Raw genomic sequence first — 20305 nt, 5'->3', positions numbered from 1 at the left:
AGAAGTGTAACTTAAATTCGGAGTGCTGATTACTTTTTTACATCACCATTGTCCTAACTTGCAAAAGTTTAATCTTCAAGAATGGTTTATGAAACACATCTATAAAACTTTTGAATATCGCAAATAACACCTAGGCCTCTTTGTATCCGAGCTTGGAATCATCACTACCTAGATTTTCGACGATTGAGCCATGAGTTCACAACGAGACCAGCGTGGGAAACACGAATAGGTGAGTGCCTAGTTTATCCATTATTTCAAGAAATGACTTTATTAACCGTGCTCTAAAGACACCTGCCACATAATATAACTTTGTTGTTGCCGAAAAATGCAATATTGAGCAGCGTGAGCAACACTACAGGCATAATAAATTTTTGACCTTTGTTGTGGTAGGGTTGTTAGATGCTTCTCGCCTGAGTGACTATGAAAAACTGATGCGAATAAAAATAAATTAGAATACAAAGAGTCCTAACTTCCTTACCCCCTGTCTCTCCTCTTCCTCCTGCTGCTCCTCCCTTTGTCCATTTCGTCCTCCATCCCCCATCTCTCCGTCCATGTACTCTTCGTCCTGTCCCTGAACTGCAGCATCATAATACTAACACGTGAACATGAAAATTGCAATACCGATTTGTAATATTAGTTACACAAGGAGGCCGAGAGACCTTGTACAGTTCGAAAGGTGCCGGCCGGAGTGGCCAAGCGGTTAAAGGCGCTACAGTCTAGCAACGCGCTACTGCTACGGTCGCAGGTTCGAATCCTGCCTCGGGCATGGATGTGTGTGATGTCCTTAGGTTAGTTAGGTTTAAGTAGTTCTTAGTTCTAGGGGACTGATGGCCTTAGAAGTTAAGTCCCATAGTGCTCAGAGCCATTTGAAGTTCGAAAGGTACATCGCCGTACATCTGCACAAAGAGAAAAAACGTCTGTGTATTTAGCCGTTAAGAATGGTACAAGGAATTAGATGCTTTCTTATTCATAACTCTGATGATACTTTCTGTCACGCATTGAAATCTCCAATACTTGAACATCGAAAATTGTAGGGCTACCAACTTCTACCACGCGCAACGACCAGGTGCTTTGGTATAAATGACACAAGAACGTAAGAACATTTCGTGAAATCGCATTCTAAGAACGTTCATGATGATGATGATGATGATGATGATGATGATGATGATGATGATGATCGATTCGTGGGGCGCTCACCTGCGCGGTTATCATTGCCCGTAAAATTTCCCAAGCTTAACAGAGTCCAGACCTGCCACTTTCACGAATGATCTACATCTACATGGATACTCTGCAGTTCACATGTAAGTGCTTGGCAGAGGGTTCGTCGAACCACAATCATACTATCTCTCTACCATTCCACTCCCGAACAGCGCGCGGGAAAAACGAACACCTAAACCTTTCTGTTCGAGCTCTGATTTCTCTTATTTTATTTTGATGATCATTCCTACCTATGTAAGTTGGGCTCAACAAAATATTTTCGCATTTGGAAGAGATAGTTGGTGACTGAAATTTCGTAAATAGATCTCGCCGCAACGAAAAACGTCTTTGCTTTAATGACTTCCATCCCAACTCGCGTATCATATCTGCCACACTCTCTCCCTTATTACGTGATAATACAAAACAAGCTGCTTTTCTTTGCACCCTTTCGATGTCCTCCGTCAATCCCACCTGGTAAGGATCCCACATCGCACAGCAATATTCTAACAGAGGACGAACGAGTGTAGTGTAAGCTGTCTCTTTAATGGAGTTGTTGCATCTTCTAAGTGTCCTGCCAAAGAAATGCAACCTTTGGCTCGCCTTCCACAATATTATCTATGTGGTCTTTCCAACTGAAGTTGTTCGTAATTTTAACACCCAGGTACTTGGTTGAATTGACAGCCTTGAGAATTGTACTATTTATCGAGTGATCGAATTCCAACGGATTTCTTTTGGAACTCATGGGGATCACCTCACACTTTTCGTTATTTAGCGTCAACTGCCACAGCATACAGCAATCTTTTCTAAATCGCTTTGCAACTGATACTGGTCTTCGGATGACCTTACTCGACGGTAAATTACACAATCATCTGCGAACAACCTAAGAGAACTGCTCAGATTGTCACCCAGGTCATTTATATAGATCAGGAACAGCAGAGGTCCCAGGACGCTTTCCTGGGGAACTCCTGATATCACTTCAATTTTACTCGATGATTTGCTGTCTATTACTATGAACTGCGACCTTCCTGACAGGAAATCACGAATCCAGTCGCACAACTGAGACGATACCCCATAGAAGTCGCTTGTGAGGAGCGGTGCAAAAGCTTTCCGGAAATCTAGAAATACGGAATCAACTTGAGATCCTCTGTCGATAGCGGCTGAAATGAAGAGAACAAGACAAACACCCATCCCCCCGGGAGAAGTAGATCCCCTAGCCGGCAGGGAATCGAACACTGGACCCCGTAATCCAGAGGACCACGAGCTGCCGTGTAAGGGCATTAATGTTTAAATGTTGCAGATAGTTCATTTGCAGTAACACCCGCATACCGAGCAGCTTCACAGCCACAACTGCTACGCCGTTGATGTTGTCAGCAGTGGACAGCGAAACGTTGCAACGAAGCCGTCGAGGGCAACAAATGCTGTGTATTAGCATCGGTTTTTCCCGTTACTTTCGTCTACGAGTAAACGGACCTAACTTTGTGTTCGTTTCCGCCATCACCACAAAATTATAATTGAGGTTTGATGAATTTGGAGTGCAGATTTTGTAATGCAAATGCCGGCCGCGGTGGTTTCGCGGTTCTAGGCGCGCAGTCCGGAACCGTGCGACTGCTACGGTCGCAGGTTCGAATCCTGCCTCGGGCATGGATGTGTGTGATGTCCTTACGTTGGTTAGGTTTAAGTAGTTCTAAGTTCTAGGGGACTGATAACCACAGCAGTTGAGTCCCATAGTGCTCAGAGCCATATTTTTGTAATGCAAATCATTTAGTATCTGCGGTTACTTTACGCAATACTACGTCGTTCACATTGTGTTGTCTTAAGGAAAAAATTAATTTGTTACCGTTAACACACGATTTGTTTACCAGTGCATTGTATCAAGGACTCGCGACAAAGGAGGGAACAATTTGAGTGAAATCAAAGAATTATTTGAAGAATACTCATATCTGCAATGCATCTATGAGTCATTCCCGAGGCTAAACTTCCATAAACAGTTTTACCCCCCCCCCTCCCCCCCTTCCGCGCCTTAGCTACCCGGGACGGTAGCTCAGCGTGTTCCGTCAGAGAGGAATAAGAAGAACGACGGAATGCATCAACGATGAACTTGAATGGGTGTCATAGGATGTCAGCACTGAACAAATTCAAAGAACAATACCGAATAAAATGCCATTGTAAAATAACAGCTGAGTGGATAGCGCGTCTGATTACCATGCAGCGGGACGGGTTCGATTCCCGGTTGGGTCGGAGTTTTTATCCGCTCGAAGTCTGGGTATCGTGTTGTCCTCATCACTTCGAGACGGAAGTCACCCAGTGTGGTGCCAGATGACAAGACTTGCAACTTCCTCAGTTGGAGACTCTCGACCATCAGCGCCATACGGTCATTTCAATTGTTTCTGTAGTAGTATTCTATTCATAAGGCGATAAGTAAGATAAATACAACTTTCCTGTTTGCTAACAACTTCTGATTTACGTATATGTATATATCGGCCGAATACTGTTTGAGATTTTTGCTAACAATGTTTTCCTTTTATATGCGGGGTGTCCAAAAAGTCTCTCCGCAGTGCCGTATGATTGTTAGCCGCGCGTGCCGTATGATTGTTCGCCTGCCTGGGTTACTTCCCTTCAAGTGGACTCTCCCAACATTCCACTGTTTCATTTATCTCAGCCAGCGTCAGTAGTATCGTTGGTGCGTGTCGCTACGTGTTGGCGTGAACGTTTTTAGTTCATTTGTTCGTTTGTTCCGTTTTTGTCACTGTTAAAATGCTAACCATTGAAGAACGTGTGTTTTTAGTCGGGCAAGTGTTCAAAGCTGGCAGTAAATACACAGTTTCACTGGCAGTAAATACACAGTTTCAGTTCGTCAAACATTTAATTCAGTTTTCCGGGAGACAACACCCCTACATCGCGATACTGTGCAGGATTTGACTAAGAAATTTCGAAGTAGGGGTCCAGTGTCAGAAGCACCGAGAAGTGGTCGTCCTAGCGTTTTGTCTGAGGATAAACTACTCGATATTTCCAATAAAATGTCCGTGAGTCCGAACAAGTCAGTGAGAAAACTCGCCCAGGAAATCTATGTTAGTGTCGAAACGGCCCACACAGCTGAAAGGAAAAAATTAGAACTTTTCCCATACAAAGTGACAGTCGTGCAAGAACTGAAGAATACTGTTCATGGCAAGAGACTGCATTATTGTCAATTGTTCAAAAATTTCGTTCAACAAAATGGAATGGATTTTCCACAGCACATGTGGCCTGTAATTGAAGAAGTGTTATGATGATCTCTCCATTGGCAAAAGATTCCGGAATAGTCCCCCATTCGGATCTCCGGAAGGGGACTGCCAAGGGGGAGGTTGCCATGAGAAAAAGATTGAATAATCAACGAAAGGATAACGTTCTAAGAGTCGGGGCGTGGAATGTCAGAAGCTTGAACGTGGTAGGGAAACTGGAAAATCTGAAAAGGGAAATGCAAAGGCTCAATCTAGATATAATAGGGGCAGTGAAGTGAAGTGGAAAGAAGACAAGGATTTCTGGTCAGATGAGTATCGGGTAATATCAACAGCAGCAGAAAATGGTATAACAGGTGTAGGATTCGTTATGAATAGGAAGGTAGGGCAGAGGGTGTGTTATTGTGAACAGTTCAGTGACCGGGTTGTTCTAATCAGAATCTACAGCAGACCAACACCGACAACGATAGTGCAGATACACATGCCGACGTCGCAAGCTGAAGATGAACAGATAGAGAAACTGTATGAGGATATTGAAAGGGTAATGCAGTATGTAAAGGGGAACGAAAATCTAATAGTCATGGGCGACTGGAATGCAGTTGTAGGGGAAGGAGTAGAAGAAAAGGTTACAGGAGAATATGGGCTTGGGACTAGGAACGAAAGAGGACAAAGATTAATTGAGTTCTGTAACAAGTTTCAGCTAGTAATAGCGAATACCCTGTTCAAGAATCACAAGAGGAGGAGGTATACTTGGAAAAGAATGGGAGATACGGGAAGATTTCAATTAGATTACATCATGGTCAGACAGAGATTCCGAAATCAGATACTGGATTGTAAGGCGTACCCAGGAGCAGATATAGACTCAGATCACAATATAGTAGTGATGAAGAGTAGGCTGAAGTTCAAGACATTAGTCAGGAAAAATCAATATGCAAAGAAGTGCGATACGGAAGAACTAAGGAATGACGAGACACGTTTGAAGTTCTCTAACGCTATAGATACAGCAATAAGGAATAGCGCAGTAGGCAGTACAGCTGAAGAGGAATGGACGTCTCTAAAAAGGGCCATCACAGAAGTTGGGAAGGAAAACATAGGTACAAAGAAGGTAGCTACGAAGAAACCATGGGTAACAGAAGAAATACTTCAGTCGGTTGATGAAAGGAGGAAGTACAAACATGTTCCGGGAAAATCTGGAATACAGAAATACAAGTCGCTGAGGAATGAAATAAATAGGAAGTGCAGGGAAACTAAGACGAAATGGCTGCAGGAAAAATGTGAAGACACCGAAAAAGATATGATTGCCGGAAGGACAGACTCAGCATACAGGAAAGTCAAAACAACCTTTGGTGACATTAAAAGCAACGGTGGTAACATTAAGAGTGCAATGGGAATTCCACTGTTAAATGCAGAGGAGAGAGCAGATAGGTGGAAAGAATACATTGAAAGCCTCTATGAGGGTGAAGACTTGTCTGATGTGATAGAAGAAGAAATAGGAGTCGATTTAGAAGAGATAGGGGATCCAGTATTAGAATCGGAATTTAAAAGAGCTTTGGAGGACTTACGGTCAAATAAGGCAGAAGGGATAGATAACATTCCATCAGAATTTCTAAAATAATTAGGGGAAGTGGCAACAAAACGACTATTCACGTTGGTGTGTAGAATATGAGTCTGGCGACATACCATCTGACTTTCGGAAAAGCATCATCCACACAATTCCGAAGACGGCAAGAGCTGACAAGTGCGAGAATTATCGCACAATCAGCTTAACAGCATATGCATCGAAGCTGCTTACAAGAATAATATACAAAAGAATGGAAAAGAAAATTGAGAATGCGCTAGGTGACGATCATTTTGGCTTTAGGAAAAGTAAAGGGACGAGAGAGGTAATTCTGACGTTACGGCTAATAATGGAAGCAAGGCTAAAGGAAAATCAAGACACTTTCATAGGATTTGTCGACCTGAAAAAAGCGTTCGACAATATAAAATGGTGCAGGCTGTTCGAGATTCTGAAAAAAGTAGGGGTAAGCTATAGGGAGAGACGGGTCATATACAATATGTACAACAACCAATAGGGAATAATAAGAGTGGATGATCAAGAACGAAGTGCTCGTATTAAGAAGGGTGTAAGACATGGCTGTAGCTTTTCACCCCTACTCTTCAATCTGTACATCGAGGAAGCAATGATGGAAATAAAAGAAAGGTTCAGGAGTGGAATAAAAATACAAGGTGAAAGGATATCAATGATACGATTCGCTGATGACATTACTATCCTGAGTGAAAGTGAATAAGAATTAAATGACCTGCTGAACGGAATGAACAGTCTAATGAGTACACGGTATGGTTTGAGAGTAAATCGGTGAACGAAGGTAATGATAAGTAGTAGAAATGAGAACAGCGAGAAACTTAACATCAGGATTGATGGTCACGAAGTCAATGAACTTAAGGAATTCTGCTTCCTAGGCAGTAAAATAACCAATAACGGACGGAGCAAGGAGGACATCAAAAGCAGACTCGCTATGGCAAAAAAGGCATTTCTGGCCAAGAGAAGTCTACTAATATCAAATACCGGCCTTAATTTGAGGAAGAAATTTCTGAGGATGTACGTCTGGAATACAGCATTGTATGGTAGTGAAACATGGACTGTGGGAAAACCGGAATCGAAGCATTTGAGATGTGGTGCTATAGACGAATGTTGAAAATTAGATGGACTGATAAGGTAAGGAATGAGGTGGTTCTACGCAGAATCGGAGAGGAAAAGAATGTGTGGAAAACACTGATAAGGAGAAGGGACAGGATGATAGGACATCTGCTAAGACATGAGGGAATGACTTCCCTGGTACTAGAGGGAGCTGTAGAGGGCAAAAACTGTAGAGGAAGACACAGATTGGAATACGTCAAGCAAATAATTGAGGACGTAGGTTGCAAGTGCTACTCTGAGATGAAGAGGTTAGCACAGGAAAGAAATTCGTGGCGGGCCGCATCAAACCAGTCAGTAGACTGATGACAAAAAAAAAAAAATTCTTAATGAAACGTTTTTCACTGACGATGCGTAGTTTCATTTATCCGGGTACATGAACTCGCAAAATTCTCGTATGTGGAGTACTGCAAATCCATTGCGCATTCATGAGGAACCACTTCATTCTGTGAAAATAGGAGTTTGGATTGCAATTTCTAGACGTCGGATTGTGGGTCCCATATTTTTCAACGATACAGTAAACCCACAACGATACTGCAGTGATATTCTGTACCCATTCATAGGAGAACTTCTGTTAAGTGAAATACTGAACGGTTATTTTCAATAAAATGGTCAACCACGCATACAGCTCGCGTTTCAATGTTACTCCTTGCTGATGTTTTTGGTGATCGCATAATTTCACAGGGACCTTGGCCTACACGATCGCCTGACCTAACGTACCTGACTTTTTCTTCTGGGGTGCAGCAAAGGAACTGTCTATAAAAACCGTCCAAAATCCATCGATGAATTGAAATCTGCAACATCCACTTTCACAGCTTCTGTTACAGAAGAAATGTTACAGCTTGTGTTTGGAAACATGATTAGACGAATTAAATTGTGTATTCAACAACAGAGGGGCCACTTTCAACATTTAATGTGAAAATCTGTAAGTAAAAATGAACGTTCAGTAAATTAATAACTTGTATTTCACTGAGTATTATTTCGGTATATTCACTGCGGCATATGGTACGCGCGGCTAACAATCACACGGCACTGCGGACAGACTTTTTGAACATCCTGTATTATATGCGTATTTCTACACTACTGGCCATTAAAATTGCTACACCACGAAGATGACGTGATACAGACGCGAAATTTAACCGGCAGGAAGAAGATGCTGTGATATGCAAAAGATTAGCTTTTCAGAGCATTCAAACAAGGTTGGCGCCGGTGGCGACACTTACAACGTGTTGACATGAGGAAAGTTTGAAACGTCCCCTTTGAACAATTCTACAGGACTGTGCTTAACCTGACACACAATATTTTTAGCGCAACGCAATCTGACTTTCAGAATTCTCTACAAAAGAATGGCCCTGACAAACATTAAACTATACCTTTCACAAATCACTTACCTCGCAAAAATCTTCGCTGCTCAAGCTACTGCAATACAGCGAGCGCCACTACTGCCAGCTCCGCCATCTCTCTCCCCACATCCACCACTGCTGGCGGCTCACCTCCAACTGCGCAACGCTACGCGCTGTTCACAGCCAGCTGCCTAACACTACAATGGCGAGCAAAGCAGACACAGACTGCCCACAGCACAGCCAGTGATTGTCATACAGAGGTGGCGTTACCAATAAAACAGCATACTTACAAGTTTCTATGGCCGTGCGGTTAAAGGCGCTGCAGTCTGGAACCGCAAGACCGCTACGGTCGCAGGTTCGAATCCTGCCTCGGGCATGGATGTTTGTGATGTCCTTAGGTTAGTTAGGTTTAACTAGTTCTAAGTTCTAGGGGACTAATGACCTCAGCAGTTGAGTCCCATAGTGCTCAGAGCCATTTTGAACAAGTTTCTAACCGATTTCTCACAGACAAACAGCAGTTGACCGGCTTTGCCTGGTTAAACGCTGTTGTGATGCCTCGTGTAAGGAGGAGAAATGCGTACCATCACGTTTCGGACTTTGATAATGGTCTGATTGAGCCTATCGCGATTGCGATTTATTGTATCGCGACATTGCTGCTAGCGTTGGTCGAGATCCAATGACTGTTAGCAGAATAAGGAATCGGTGGGTTCAGGAGGGTAATACGAAACACCGTGCTGGGTCCCAACGGCCTCGTATCACTAGCAGCCGAGATGACAGGCATCTTATTCGCACGGCTGTAACGGATCGCGCAGCCACGTCTCGATCCCTGAGTCAGCAGATGCGGACATTTGCAAGACGGCAACCATCTGCACGAACAGTTCGACATTTTCAGCAGAATGGACTATCAGCTCGGAGACCATGGCTGCGATTACCCTTGACGCTGCATCACAGACAAGAGCGCCTGCGATGGTGTACTCAACGACGAACCTGGGTGCACGGATGGCTAGACGTCATTTTTTCGGATGGATGCAGGTTCTGTTTACAGCATCATGATGATCGCATCCGTGTTTGGATCGGTTTTACGACGAGGTCGTGCACCCTCGTGACAACAGTCCTTCCATCTGGCAATCCATGCGTGCCGCCAGTGGTCTAGGCCTGTTCACACACTGCGCGGACCTGGCTCCTCAAGAGTCCCCAACCGAACTAGCCACTCACACGACCCGGAAAAACAACGACGTCACCCCAGAGATAGTGCAACAGTTACTACATATTGATAACCGCCGCTGCTACCACTAGCAGACAGGCAACGCTAGCGAAACCGAGTGGTGCTAGTCAACACGAGAAGAAGACAAACAACCGCAACCATGCCACTAAACGATACCGTCTGACCTCCAGCAGAGGGCGGAAACCTGCAAACAGCACCAAAGCGAGCCGCAGGACGGCTCAATTATGTTGCATGGGCGGTACTGAGATCAACAAATCCTTGAACACGGTACACCCACAGGTCAACGTTATTGTGACACTGTAGCGACTCCCATGTTCTTCCTCTCACTGGCGCATTCGGCCCTAAATCCATTTTCACGGACGACAATGCGTGAATGCATCGAACTGTGCTGGTGAAGGAGCTATTACAACGACTGGATATTCGGCGAATAGTGTCCTGCCCGTTTCTCCCGAATTAAATCCGATCGAGCAAGTGTGCAATGAATTCTTAAGACGTATCGCAAGACAGGCCAACAGTCATGCAGTATTTGTCAAAGCGCTGATGGCAATAATTGAATCCTCTACCACAAGAACCAGCTGCCAACCTAGCAGAACATGCATTGTTGTCCTCGGTGCTAACGAACCGTATGAACAACCATGCCCGACATTTTGTAATGTCAATCACAGCCGCTCGGAATGGCCGCGCGGTTTGAGGCGCCATGTCACGGACTGCGCGGCTCCTCCCGGCGGAGGTTCGAGTCCTCCCTCGGGCATGGGTGTGTGTGTTGTTCTTAGCATAAGTTAGTTTAAGTTAGTTCAAGTGGTGTGTAAGCCTACGGACCGATGACTTCTGCAGTTTGGTTCCTTAAGAACTCACACACATTTGAACATTTGAACCATCACAAATCGCGCTGACTTCAATGTAATAGTTGTCTTTGAATAAAAGTGCCATCTCTCCTCGTTTCATTGCGTATTTCTTTGAGTTACCTTCTGTACTGTGCTGTAGCAGTTGTATCTATGTGTGGTCCAAGTTTCATCGAACTTTGTTACTTTGCAGTCAAACGTCATGTAAAAGTTACTTACGTCCTTAACTTCACAACTGTGTACAACTGACACAAAGTTATTAGTGGAAATGGATTAGGGTGAAAAACGTTCCAGTAAGCACATAACTACGATGTACGGCTAAGAGCCAATACTGATATCAGTACGAAACACACTCTAAGGCAAAAAAGTCGACGCGCCACGAAGGCATTATCCGAAGGACACAACTCGGTAGATGCGACGTACATTGCTTTGAACCGCCGATCCTGTCGCAGCAACTCAGCAACTACGTCTGCAGCAGGGGAAATGAAGGCAATCTGCAAACCAACACACTTCACAGCAGCCTAACCGTGTACCCAACATTGACGGTCCGCCGCAGATCAAATTATAAGTTCTTTTCCCAGTTACTTGAAAATTCCATAAAAAAACATTAAGCTGTAGCACATTCAGTCTAGAAGATAAGGATAGACGCATCAAAATTCACCAGTCCCTGTTGTAGAAAAGTTTTATGGTACAACAAAATTTTTGACAGTTCAACAAAGTCACAGAGATTCTATATATTCGTTGTGCGCTCTGACCCTCCTTGATATCTTTGCCAGAATAAATTGAAATTCTCCTGATTTTTCCTTAAATAATTAATGTCACTAAAGAATCAATTCTGTTCTCATTCAACTAAATATTCCACTTTAAAACCGATCCTCCCGACCACAATCACCGATAAAGTTTCTAAACAGAATCCTGACACACTTCACAGTATCGTTTATTTTCAAAATATCAATACGTGTCGACCTCTCACCAATAAAACTTCAAACCAGTCAGCCATTGAAGATCGTCCACACTCTCGACAAAACCCTGCTAGAACCTCTTCAAGAAGTCCGAATTTTAATAAAACGTGCAAATCTCACACGTAAGTAATATTTACGATGCATGTCGTAACAACAGAGTTAACAGACTGTTCCAACTTCCAACTCGAAGTTTATTTAACAGTTGGTAACCATTTGACATCCAGTTACAAACTTTATTCTTCCACATTCAACACTGAACGCTCTTTCCTTTTATATAAAAAAAACATAAAACATTTTAATAATGGTCAACATGATGTTTCAACGGTTGTTCCAGCATTAGTTTGCTGAAACGTAAGCCCAGGATGGCCTGCCCTCAAGGTCAACAAAACGGGGTGCAGAATGTCGTCCACTTACCGCTGTGGTTTAAGGGTGCCACTGATCACAACCAAAGGCGTCCTGCTAGGAAAAGAAATGGCACTGTGGACCGTCACTCCTCGTTGTCGAGCCATAAGGCGGGTGACAATCAGGTTCGTATCCCACCGCCGTCCGGGGCGTCTCCAGCGTCTTCGCTGGTCATCGCGGCCTGGAATCTCGTTGACTGGAGTTCAGTTGCCTTCAGTGATGAACCCCGCTTCCGGTTGAGCCCCGATGACCACCGCAGACGTACCTGGGCACTCCCCAGACAGCGGTGGGATACGAGCCCGTCACTAGCCATACCATCCGCCAACCAGAATTGACAGTCTGGGGTGCCACTTCGTTTCATATTAGGAACCCTTTGATTGTCGGTGCAAATCCAAATGTGCTTGCATAAGGGCCAGTTGTGGACCAACGAGTTACTGACTTGCTCAATTTGTGAAGTTCGTTCTCTCGAATAAATCATCCAATTTTTCTGAAATTGTAATCATTTCTTTGTGTGTAAATGCCGATTCCGTCCAGTTTCGATAATTCATTCGTGCTGCTTATTTTTGTCTTACAGTGTGTTGTTGCGGTTAGTAACAAGATATTTAAAATGCCTTAAGTCACATTTAACCGGGCTTCAAGAATTGCTAAATTTACTGGATGCATGGTTGGGCATCGGCACATTTCTCTGCTGATGCAGGGCGACCGCTAGGTCTTCATACTTATATTCGTATAGGAGGAAATTAGAATTATATATTAATACCTTCAGCTGCTGACAGGCGTTGATATATATCAAAGGGGACAAGTGAAAATGTGTGCATCGACCGGGACTCGAACCTGGGATCTCCTGCTTACATGGCAGACGCTCTGTCCATCTGAGCCACCGAGGGCACAGAAGATAGTGCGACTGCAGTGAGTATGTCGTGCACGCCTCCCGCGAGACCCACATTCTCACCTTATATGTCCACACACACAGCACACTCATTACTCGTGGAAGATATTCTTACCTAGCCCCGTAAGAGTTCGGGTAATATGTGTCCATCCGCACTGAAGAGGAAGGTCACGGCCCGTATGACCAGAACTATATACTTATATGGATCTGGTGTCTGTTCTTCCTCTTCTCTGCGGATGCACACATATTACACGAACTCTTACGGGACTTGGTAACAATATCTTCCACGAGTAATGAGTGTGTTGGGTAGGGACACTACGAATGTAGTGTGTGGACATATAAGGTGAGAATGTGGGTCTCGCGGCAGGCGTGCGCGAGATAATCCCTGCAGTCGCACTGTGTCCTCGGTGGCTCAGATGGATAGAGCGTCTGCCATGTGAGCAGGAGATCCCGGGTTCGAGTCCCGGTCGGGGCACACTTTTTCACCCGTCCCCGTTGATATATATCAACGCCCGTCAGCAGCTAAGGGTATTAATGTATCATTCTAATTTCGCGCTAGATTTTCAGTACGTTCCGAGATGGATAGGTCGAGCAGGACCGGTGCCTTAGCTTCCTGAAGATCACTATCCTCATTCCTTTGGATTTTTCAGCAAGTGGTCATCTCAAAAACAGCGAAAGCTACAGCCTTGTCAAGAGTTACGAGCGAATCCGGGGATGGTCGAAATTCGCTGCAGAGGCGTGTGCAGTATTCCATCCAAAAGCGACGGATCACTACCTTTAACGTGCAGAAGTGAACAGAAAATTGTACCGTACTGAAGCAGTGTTGTTTTCCTCAGGTACTATACTTATTCGCTGTAGCATTTTCCATATCTTAATGAGTAAAATCTGAATATTCCATTTCGCATCATAGCAGTGGACTCAGACAGCACCAATTCTTCGACAAGTAGTTTTACATCTGTTAGTGAAACCCTGCAACAATTACTCGGACCGTCCACGAGATACGCACTGCCAGCAGGAAAGTGATCGTCGAGACCCACTCGAGTGCGAAGCTCGTTAAATTGTGCGTAAATTATCGCTCTCGAGAGATATCTGAAACACACTCCAGCAAATTTCACTGCGAGTCGATAAGCCTCGCGATGAGTGATGTCGATATCCAGCTAATGACCCCGTGCAAACCCGAGGAGTACGACGTAAGAGGGTAATAGCACGTGATTGAGTTCGTAGAACACAAAGACATATACGTTCGTGTGCCGCGGAAACGCAATAAAATAAGTGGTTTGCTCGGTGGGAACAAAAAAATTGTTTACCTGTCGTTACGTCAAATCGACATTGACTGCAAACTATCTCAAGAGGTGCTGGTGTGTAAAACTATTTTTTTTATAAATGAAAAACACAATATAGCGGATGTTCTACAGTAGGGAAACTGCTGAACCGTCTCATTACGCGTTTCTTTCAGGTACCTATTACGTTCAAACCAGAAGAAAATAGGTGGATGAAAAACTGGTTCAAGGAGAGTCGAATGCTACTCATGAAGACTTGTTGAAAGAGAGATTGGGAGAAACAATCAAATGGCTCTGAGCACTATCGGACTCAACTGCTGAGATCATTAGTCCCCTAGAACTTAGAACTAGTTGAACCTAACTAACCTAAGGACATCACAAACATCCATGCCCGAGGCAGGATTCGAACCTGCGACCGTAGCGGTCTTGCGGTTCCAGACTGCAGCGCCTTTAACCGCACAGCCACTTCGGCCGGCTAAGAAACAATCATCATAACTTTTTATGTGTTGATGGTCCAGCATGTTATACATTGTTCTTCCCACACACTGGCCTCCACATACATAGATACTTGCGCCCCTCCCCCCCTTTCCCTCAAAGGCCCTTGAACACGCCAAGGTTTTTAACGCTAATTCCCTTTCTAAGCCCGTGCTCAATTCAAGGCACACGTCTTCCAATCGTCTACAGATTTATAACTGCCACAAGCACTGACTGAGCGCTACAAACCCGTGTTTGTTTTGGGACATGTCCTGTGTATGATGAAAAGGCAGTAAAACGCGAAGTCGTTAAGTGTTTTTGATTACATATGATAGAAATAAAACGACGTTCAAAGATGTAATACCATATATAAGGCAATCAACATAACTAGGTACATATAAGAACAGAATAATACATTTACGTAAAATTAGTGTTTTTAAGCAGGTGGTTCATTATCAACAATATCTGCTGCAATCTTGTTAACATCTTTTCATTTCATCAGTTAGCTGGTCGTCCTGACTGAATCCTTCACAAGATAAAGAGCATCGAATTTTACATTGGTAATTATCATTGTCTCCAACATATTTTACAATTTCAAATTTGTCCACAATACCACCAAGTATGTCCTTCAAAAGTTCCAAAGGATATTAGCCACAGCCTGGGGGATGTTTCTAGAATGATATTTTCACCCTACAGCGGAGCGTACGCTGATATGAAACTTCCTGGCAGATTAAAACTGTGTGCCGGACCGAGACTCGAACTCGGGACCTTTGCCTTTCGCGGGCAGGTGCTCTACCATCTGAGCTTCCCAAGCACGACTCACGCCCCGTCCTCACAGCTTTACTTCTGCCAGCATCTCGTCACCTACCTTCTGTCTAAGCCATGTCTCCGCAATATCCTTTCTTTCAGGAGTGCTAGTTCTGCAAGGTTCGGAGGAGAGCTTCTGTAAAGTTTGGAAGGTAGGAGACGAGATACTGGCAGAAGTAAAGCTGTGAGGACGGAGCGTGAGTCGTGCTTGGGTAGCTCAGATGGTAGAGCACTTGACCGCGAAAGGCAAAGGTCCCGAGTTCGAGTCTTGGTCCGGCACACAGTTTTATCTGCCAGGAAGTTTTACACAGAACAGTGTTCGGACCGCGAGTGACTTTGTAACGTATTGAATACGTTACAGACGTGCCTTTCGTGGTCAAATAAAACAGCGCAACCTGCAGGCTTGGAAAGAATCTACGTTAATATTGAAGCCTGCATTTCTCGCGATGTTTCCACACTTTTGTCCACAACCCCACTACGTCTGTGTGTGCTGATACATTCTTCACGGGTGTCACTAGTTTATTTAATTTACAGTATCTAATTCGTGATTTTATTATTGCTGTTTACTCTTATTCGCACGGCAAATAATAGGTTACGGTTCATGAAGGGCAATGGATATAAATTTCCACAATGTGTAATTTGTTACTTTTATAACGTAAGAAAAAATAAACGACGCACTACGAAGGAATAATTCGAAGGGGACGGAAATCGTTAGATGTGATGTACACATACAGACAAAGAAATTGGGTGACCGAGCGAGGTGGCGCAGTGGTTACACACTGGACTCGCATTCGGAAGGACGACGGTTCAATCCCGCGTCCGGCCATCCTGATTTAGGTTTTCCGTGATTTCCCTAAATCACTCCAGGCAAATGCCGGGATGGTTCCTCTGAAAGGGCACTGCCGACTTCCTTCCCCATCCTTCCCTAATCCGATGAGACCGATGACCACGCTGTCTGGTCTCCTTCCCCAAACCCACCAACCAACCAAATTGGGTGATTTGTTTACAGAAAGAGCTTCACAAATTGAGAAAGTCAATAATGCACTGGTGCACTTCTGGCCGTTATGCAAGCGCTTATTCGCTTTGGCATTAACCGAGCGAGGTAGCGCTGTAGTTAGCACACTGGACTCGCATTCGGGAGGACAACGGTTCAATCCCGCGGCCGGCCATCCTGATTTAGCTTTTCCGTGATTTCCCTAAATCGCTTCAGGCAAATGCCGGGATAGTTTCTTTGAAGGGGCACGGCCGACTTCCTTCACCATCCCACCCGAATCCGATGAGACCGAAGACATCGCAGTTTGGTCTCTTCCCCCAAATCAACCAAACCCGCCTTGCCATTGATAATTGCTCTATGGCGTCCTCAGAGGTGTCGTGCCAACTTCTATCCAGTTGGCGCGTGAGGTCATCAGAATGCCGAACTGGTTGGAAGGCCCTGCCCATAACGCTCCATATTCGGGGGGGGGGGGAGGGGGAGGGGTCGAGAGATCCGGCGACTTTAGTGCCAAAGGTGGGGTTTGGGGTTTGGCAAGAACAAAGACCAGCAGTAGAAACTCTCGTCGTCTGCGGGCGGGTATTATCTTGCTGAAAGGGAAATTCAGGATGACTTGTCATGAAGGGCAACAAAATGGGGCGTAGAATATCGTCGACTTACTGATGTGCTGTAAGGGTGCAGCGTATGACAACCAAAGGGGACCTGCTATGAGAAGAAATGGCACCCCACATCATCATTCGTGGTTGTCGGGCAGTATAGGGGGGGACAGTCAGGTTGGTATCTGATCACTGCACGAGGCGTCTCTAAATATGTCTCTCCTAGTCATCGGGGCTCAGTTTGAGACGAGGCTTATCAATGAAGACAACCCTACTCCATTCAGTGAAATGCCATTCCGAAAGCATGTCTGGAGACGCTCTGGAGATCCTTAGGATAGCAGTCCCACCGTTGCTCGCCATACGACCCGAGATCCTGGAGTGATGGCCCGGGGTGCCATTTAGTTTCATAGCGGGACCTCTTTGATGTTCAAACCGCGGCACTCTTTCAACACAACGTTGCGTCGACGATTTCTACGCCCCGTTTTGTTGCGTTTCATGGGAAATCTTTCTGGGCTCACATTTCAGCAACATGATATCCCCCCCCCCCCCCCCAGTACAGGGCGAGAGTTTCTATTGCTTATTTTCATTCTTGCGAATCCCTACCCTGACCAGCAAGGTCGCCATATCTCTCCCCAATTCACAATATTTGGAGTATTATGGGGAAGACCCCATAACGATCTCGGGATTTTGACGATCTAACGTTCCAGTTGGACAGAATTTGGCACGGTATCCCTCAAGAGGGCACCAACAACTCAACAACTCTATCAATCAATGACAAGCCGAATAACTGCTTGCACAAGAGCCAAGGATGGACCAACGCGTTATTGACTTACTCGGTTTTTGAAGTTCTTTCTCTGAATAAATCAATGGAATTTTTGCTGAAATTGAATTCATTCGTTTGTCTGTGCATGTAATTCACCTCTGTGGATTTCTGTCCCATTCGGATAATTCCTTCGTGGTGCGTTCTTTTCTTTTTAGAGTAGTTAATCATTTACCAATTTTGAATTATTACTGCTCTATCTGCAGGACATATTGATGTGTTTCCTTTCCGAAACTTCGAAATTTTGATATACTGTTTTTCCGATTTGTTATGCTTTAGCGTTCTTAAGCGCCAGTACGTGAAAATGTTTTCTGGGTTTCTTGAGCATAAGAGGAACTTACTATGTCAGCAATCACTCAGTCAAAATATATTAAGCAGGACGGCAAAAGATATTAAAGGCTTAGATCCTAATAACTCTAACAACGAGCAGCTAGATCTACATAAATGCTCTGCATATCGTGGTGCATGATAGAGGGTGATCCTCGTTACACCAGGGTTTCTGTCCGTTCCGATCCCGTACAGAGCACAGGATGAGTGGTTGCTTACACGCGTCTGTTAGAAATGCAGTAAGTCCTATCGTCGCGGTCCTTACGGGAGCTGTACGTGGATAGTAGTAGTGCATTCTCCTAGAGTCTTCACTCGATTCTATTTCTTGAAACTTTGCTAGTAGGCTTTACTCATTTGTCACTGAATTAATTAAAATTGCACTTATTACTGTAAAAACTGGTTTTCTGCTTTTGTTAAGCATTCTGAGTGACGTCATGTTTCTAAGTTTAATTGTTGTTTGTAGTTTTGTAATTATTTTAAATGGGGTGTATAAGTCCCACTTGAGCAGGAATAAAAGGTTTCCTAAATTTATTCCTCCTCTAGTCCAGCGGGACACAAACGTCTCACTTAAAATATTTGTTTCTGTTACTAGGGATTAGGATATGTAAAACAAATGAAGTAAGTTCCATAATTATGTCAAAAATTCCAAGCTAATAAGCTATTTATAGTTTTGTCAACAGCTCACCACCCGAAAGCCACAAGAATAATAGAGGTGGTATAACCTCAGCTGTATCCTGCCCTGCATCCATAGCAGAGTTCACAACTGTTACGCGAGCTATATATTGGTACGATCCACACAGAGAAGAATATGCTACTGGCAGTGAGTCACTGAAATGGTGGCGGTTTCGATTTCTTTTTGATTTGGGCGTTTCATCATGTTTCATCATGCGGAACTGTAATGGCCGGCCGCCGTGGCCGTGCGGTTCTAGGCACTTCAGTCCGGAACCGCGTGACTGCTACGGTCACAGGTTCGAATCATGTCCTTAGGTTAGTTAGTTTTAAGTAGTTCTAAGTTCTAGGGGACTGATGACCTCAGATGTTCCGAGTTCCATAGTGCTCAGAGCCATTTGAACCATATTTTTGAACTTTAATAATTGAGGAAAATGTGTCTAGTTTTCTTTTCACCTTGCTCTTGTAAGGCAGCTCTCAGCTAGAAGTATACAAAGCAAAAAACAAACAAGGAGTTCATGGAGGTTTCCATTTCTATACAAATCAAGGGAAATAAAATTGCAGCAACGAATAAAACATAAAAATGTAAAAATTTAGACGCAAATGTGAACAAAAGGTAGATACAGAAGGACTTCACATATACTTGCCAGATGTCACGGTTTTCCGAGACACTCCCGGTTTCGGATCAAAAAATGAGTGTCCCGAAAATGGCTTTTAGTACAGGTGTTGTGATGCCAGCGAAATACGCTCATACCGTCTATTTCTTCCCAAATGCTGGCGTGGATTTTTATTTCAATTGCCACTGTTAGGCAAAATAATGATTTTTGTTTCATTGTTGCACGTCCCAGCGCCTATTAAATGGCCTTTATTGCGCGTAACGCTTATTTCCATTATAAACTCTTATTTTGGGATTCAGTTCAGTAACGACGTTGCAGCTACGGGGTTCTCTTCCGAGGCTTACTCTGTGTGTGAAGTGAGCTCCAAATTCAAAAGCGAAAGTGTTCCTTTCAAGAGAAATATGCAGAAGAATGGTCGTTCGTCAAAGGAGGAAGCCATGACTATGAAGTGGAATGTAGAATATGTTTTATGTTTCCATTTCATATGGAGGAAGGGCAGATATTACAGAACATTTAGGCAGCCAAAAGCATAAATCAAACATGTGCTCTGCTAGCATTTAAAAAATAGACAACTTTTTTATTTAAAACTGATCAAAACAGAGCCAATCAGTAGCTGAAGCGGAATTAACAATGTGTTCTCATACCGTAAAATATCATAAGTGTCTGAAATCGGTGGATTGTACTTCTAGCCTAAGCTCCCATCTTCGTAACGATTCTATCACAGCGAAGAGTGTGACGTTGGGGAGAAGCAAAACAACAGCACTTTCGGAAGCAGTTATGGCACCTGACACTGTCAGACAAATATCTGACGACCTCTCACTGGTCCGCTGTTATTCAATAGCTACAAACGCGAGTAATCAAAAGGCTGAAAAAGTGTTTCCATTAGTTATTCAATATCTTACACGTCAGAATGGCATTCAAGTTAAATTGCTTGAATTCAGTTTCGCTGCCAAA

At 44.1% G+C, this 20305-nt stretch overlaps 1 non-coding gene across 1 annotated transcript; it reads left to right on the top strand.

Annotated features, from left to right (window-relative positions):
• Positions 1–13171: 13171 nt before the first annotated feature.
• Positions 13172–13245, top strand: Trnat-ugu (transfer RNA threonine (anticodon UGU)). The gene has a single exon. It is a non-coding gene; the product is annotated as a tRNA-Thr (tRNA).
• Positions 13246–20305: the final 7060 nt, after the last annotated feature.

Source organism: Schistocerca serialis, chromosome 10, assembly GCF_023864345.2.
Source record: "Schistocerca serialis cubense isolate TAMUIC-IGC-003099 chromosome 10, iqSchSeri2.2, whole genome shotgun sequence".
NCBI lineage: Eukaryota > Metazoa > Arthropoda > Insecta > Orthoptera > Acrididae > Schistocerca > Schistocerca serialis.
Note: the sequence above shows the minus strand (reverse complement) of the source record. Positions and strands in the feature narration are given on the sequence as shown.